Genomic DNA, 6,000 nt, shown 5'->3' with positions numbered 1-6,000 from the left:
AATCTTTAATATAAAAATTAATTTGACTTTTAATTTGATCATAAATATAGGATATTAATTCAATTTATCTCCTCTGTTTATATATTTATTTATTTATTTTTAAGATAGTTCTTGTGGTAGTTGCACACGTTAAAGGTATCATCACATAATAGTTATAGTTAATATATATGATTAGTTAGGAAAGACAATACTTATTTATTACAAATAACTAATTTAACTAATTTTTTAATCTATTCAAATTAGTCAACTAACTCTTATATTAAAGACTGAAGGTAGTATTTTATACGTGTGTGGGATGAATTCAATCATCATTATATATACAACCAGTCAATTTTAGGATGAATTTAATTTTTTTTTCACTTTCAATCGTCATTTTTTTCTTTTTCTTTTGGGTTTTTTTCCTTGGTAAACACTTGAGAAAATGACAAGAAAAGTTTTGTGGGGCCCGCATGAAAACTAGGCGAGAAAATTCCAAGGTGCTTCGAAAAGTTGAACATGGGGGTGTGACACTGGCAGCTGCACAGCTAATTAGCTATTTCAATTCCACGCAACTTGAATAAACATCAGCCATTACGTAATCTGCAAATATATGATGAAGTTTTGAGTTTAAATGCGTCATTAACAATTTAACATATTTGTGTGTCTGTGTGTGTTTAATTGTATTAAATTAAAAAAAAAATCCTACTTCTCAGCACATACTAGAGAACCAAGACCCTACTTAGATGTATTTTCAGATACCAGTTACAACAAATTAATTATGCTACAATGAAGTTAATCTTTCATTTAACTGTATGAAAAACCATTATTAGCATTCATTTGAAAAAACAGGTTCATAGTCATGAGTGATTGATACTGTTTAAAAGAGAACATACATGATTGATCATTTGCAATGAAAAAACTTATTCTAATAATTACTACAAGAAAAAAAATGCCATAAATTTGAGTCATTGTATAGACATAAAATTTGATCATTTGATTTATCATTCATTCATCGCCTAATGGAGATGGCACCGACACGGAATGGGATTTATTCATGAGAGAATTGTTATGAAATCCGAGTAAGTAGCATAATTACTAAATAGTTTTGGAAACAATTTCTAAATTAGTAAATATCATCTGCTCACTTGTTATTGAGATCTTTTAATAATTATTTTTTTCTATTAAGATCTTATTGTCATTCTTTTTTTTTCATCATTGTCTTACGTACTTTTATAACTTGCCATATAACCACGTCAATAATAATTTTTTGTTTTTTTAGAATTATAAGGTTCTAAGAAAATAATTATTAAAAAATTTCAATAACAACTAAGAAGTTGTCATTTCTTATATTAAAACTTGTCATTACATATTGTTTGATTGTCATTATGATTTTTCAGTAATTATGTTATTTTTTTTATACTTTATTGCAATTTTTTTTGTATTTGTTACTTAAAGTTCAGAATATTCCATTTTTTTTATTATTTATGGTTGTTTCAAAATATATTGAAAACTAATTTTGTATTAAAAGACGCTATCATCAATTTAGTTCATAAAAAATTTATATATAAGTCAACGTAATTTTTAAAGACTTAGATAATATAGAGATGTAAATGAAATTGGGTGGACGTCACTCTAGCTTGACCAAGATTGAAACCTACAAATTTGTCATACGTACCAAGCGCTGATTAATAATTATTATTACTCATCCGGTAATTAATACTTGCTCCGTTTCTTATTATAAGAGACATTTAATACTTATAGCATGTTTTTATATATAAGAGACACTTAAAAGTTGTCTCTACTTTTTTATGTTGATTTTCTATTTTACCCATATTTATTATCTCCAACACTCTCTCTCCCTCCCACTTCTCTTTCTTTTAATAATTTAATTGTTCTCTTTCATGCTCTCTCTCCTTATTAATGAGGGCATTTTTGAAAAAAATTATACTTTTTACACATTGATTGTTCTTAATTAATTTTAACTGTTTTTTTTATCAACGTACTTCGGTTATTCGTCTCTTATAATAAGGAACGGAGGGAGTATAATACCTAATTGTTAAGTTGATTTTGATCTTAAATATAAGACTTCTTTTTCATAATTATCAATTCTTCCTAAATTACCTTTATAGACACTTTCTTAATCATAATCAAGTAAAAGAGGAAAGAAGGATATTAAGGAAAATGATCATAATATTTTAGGAAAAACATATCATATTTCTCGTAATTAACTAATTTATCTAACTTTTTTAATCTAATCAAATTAGTTAAATATGTCTTATATTAATGACCAGAAGAGTATTATACTAATATAATTAATGAATGACAGATCCATGACGTTGAGCGTGGGCCACAATATATTAAATATGAGATATAAATTAAAGAGCGGACCAAGTAAATCGGGGCCCTGGTCGTCCATACTCTATAGTCTACATAGTTGGCACGCTGTGATTTTACTTGGTAAAATACAGACTTTTTTTTTGTCATCGGATTTATTCATCAAGTCTTCTCACAAAATGCAAATAATAATTATAATAATAATTAGAAAATAGACCGGCTGACCACTCTCCATCCATGGACTTCATTATTAGGGGGACTTAAATGGAAAATTTGATTAACTGCAGCAGTTTGATGATTGAGCGCTGCATGCATGTGATCAACTGGCATCTGCATTTATTGTACAGTTCAAATACAGCACTGATCTTTGTAGGGCCCAATCCAAGAAACAGGATTTCTTTAAAACCAACTATTTTTTTTTTGTTAGCTAAAACATAAGTATCTTTCCGTTGGAGGTAATCTTATTCGAGACACTGTCAGGCACTAAATACGGACAGCTCTCCTAACAAAAATTTGAACCTTGATTCTTCACGTTGTAAGGAATTAACTCATTCCGCTAGATCCAATATCAATATCTATTGGAAAACCAACTTTAGGATTAAGAATTCAATCCCGCGTTTACAACTAGCCCCTTTACAAGTTGTGTAGGGAATCAGTATTTTAAGAATTCAATCCCGCCTTTCGGCCAAGACATCGATCCAAATTTTAATGACTACTAAGAATGAAAACTACAACTTTGTCATATATACTCCTAACAAACACTGATTAAAAATTATTATTCTAAAAATATATGAAATACAAATTACAGAGAAGACCAGGTAAATCAGGGCTGGGTCGTCTATATGGTCGGTGCTTGGTACGCTGTGATTTTATTTAATAAAATAAACAATTTTTTGTCATTAGCTACGATAATGATTTTGATGATTGGGCACTGCATGCATGTGATCAAATAGTACCCGTATTTATTGTAGAGCTCAATACAGCCTTGATCTTTGTGGGACCCAATCCAAGAAACAGAAATTCTTCAAAACCAATTAACCTTGTGTTTAGAATCAGTGTTTTAAGAATTCAATCCCACATTTCGGCCAAGAAAAATAAAAATATTTTAGACAATTATTTATCTATATCCTTGTCAATAATTGTCATACATACTAAGCTTATAGACAAATCACACCAAGTCATATAAGTACTCCTCTAGTCCTATTTATAGAGTAGTGAGAAAAGATAATTTTTTGATCCTATTTATAGGATACTGACAGAAATTTTTTGTATAGAGATATAATTTTACCCCTTATTTATTATTGTATTTTTTTTTATATGACGTGCAATGTATATTAAATAGAGATAAAATTGAAAAGTTGTTAAATTTTAAATCAGGGTTAATGAAGTTTAATATTTTTTTTGTCTTTGTGAAATATACTGAAAATGACTTATAAATATGACCAAAAGAATATTTATTATGTATTACAAATAATTAAAATCATCAAATACGTTGGGTTAATTATCCAACCAAACGAGCATAAGCTTCCGCGATTTCATTAAATAAAAGAACCAATCAAGAGATAAATACAAACATAAAAAGAACATGGTTTTGGCTTATTGAAGTTTTAAAATATAATAAGGAAAAAAATCTGGTTTTGAGCGATTCTCTTTAGGTTGGGTTCTGAAAACACTAATTAAAATGGTTTTAAGATAATTAATTGTGTCTGGGCATAATTAACACTAGCAATTAGAGCGTTGGTTCTCACAACACTAGCTAGTTACAATTATTTGGGTTACGATTCACGGACTATAATTTCTTTTGGCAAATTCCAAAAGATTCACGTGTAAGTTAGTTTTATACCTTAAGATGTGCCGACCATTAATTAATGGCCACAGATTTCTTTTGATTTGTGAGACGTGTATTTTCCATTATATCCTTCTGTTTTCTCCTGTTTGCAGCAAACCTACAAATGCCATGTCAGCAATACTAGTATAATTTTACTCGTGCTTTCCTTTGTGAGACAAAATTAAACAACCTTAATTTCTTCAACAAAGACAGCTTTGGCCTTTTTATATATTACCGGTCCTTAATATAAGATTTTATTTGACTTTTATTTCGGTTCTAAATATAAAATTCTAATCCACTTTATCTCTCATATTTATATTTTTTTTTTCAAGATAGTCTTCATAATAATAGTAGTTCTAACTCATAAATTTGGTTAGCAAATATATTTTAAGAAAAATAATACCTATTTATTATAAATAATTAACTTAATTTGTTTTATTAATCTATCCAAATTAGTCAATTAGCTTTTATATTTAGGAGCGGAGGTATATTTTATTCTGTGTGAATATATTATATATTCAAACCCAACAATATGTACGCGATTTTATGGACCAAGTTATATGAAATCCTCCACACGTTTTTTCAGGTCATCTAAAATAAAATAAATTCACGTTAAAGAATTTTTTTTGGGACCGAAATTCACGTTAAAGAATTAACAAATATATATGCATGAGATATGTTTAGAAATACCCTTACGTCACACACGTCGTTCATACATGATGTATGAAAGTTATCATAATTATTCAATATTCCCTTCGAAACATTAATGTCGTTAATGTGTGTTTTGTTTGTTTGTTTTTAAATTTCCACACGGTATCACTCATCACTGTGCATAAAACAAGTAATTTGTTTTCCACATTTTATTGCCTGTTCAAAATAAGTCAATTTTTCCTTTTTATTGAAGATGATCAATAAGCATTCGAGTTACATACTGAATGATATACAAGTTTCAAAGATAACAAAACATGCTTTTAACTTTGCCACGCGAAAACCAATAAAAATCAGTGAAATTGGTAAAATTCAATTGCTATTTACTTTGTCGAAGTCTCTTGCAATAACACATTTAATACTTACCTAATTGTATTAAATTAAAAAAAAAAGAAGCGTTTGGATACCCTTCTTCTCATTACATCCAAGAGAAGCATGACCGGACGTACGTAGATGTATTTTTGAGATACAATTACAACTAATTATATGCTAAAATGAAATTAGTTTTTCATTTAACTGAATGAAAAATTATTATTAGCATTCAGGGAAAAAGTTTCTAGTTATGAGTTTTTTTTTTTTGGGCCAGAAGTTATGAGTGATTGATACTGTTTAAAATAGAACATGCATGATTGATCATTATTTTAATTAGTACAGAAAATGCCATAAATTTGCTTCAATGTATAAACTTGAAATTTGGTCATTTCATTGATCACCTAATAGAGATGGAACCGAGATGGAATGGGATTTATTCATCATTGTCTCGCATGCTTTCATAATTTTTTTGTTTTGTTTTTAAGAATTACCATGAGGTTCTAAAGCAAAAAAAAAAAAAACTGCTAAGGAGTTTAAATAAGAAATAAGAAGTTATTGTTTCTTACATTGAAACTTGTTATTACATATTGCTCTGTTGTCATTTTGACGTTTTAATAATTATATTCATTCTGTGAGACTTTATAGGAATTTTCTGTTTTTTTTCCTATTTGTTACTTAAAGTTGAGGATATTCCATTTTTTATTATTTATGGTTATTTCAAAATACAATGAAAAATAATTTTGTATTGAAAGATTTTAGAACCAATTTATTTCATTAAAAATTTATATATAACTCAACATTTGAATTTTGAAACTAAATATTTTTAATTTCGAATTCAA

The sequence above is a fragment of the Neltuma alba genome, unplaced genomic scaffold (assembly GCF_004799145.2).
Source record: "Neltuma alba isolate B1F8T4 unplaced genomic scaffold, ASM479914v2 tig00011524_pilon, whole genome shotgun sequence".
In the NCBI taxonomy this organism is placed as follows: domain Eukaryota; kingdom Viridiplantae; phylum Streptophyta; class Magnoliopsida; order Fabales; family Fabaceae; genus Neltuma; species Neltuma alba.
Note: the sequence above shows the minus strand (reverse complement) of the source record.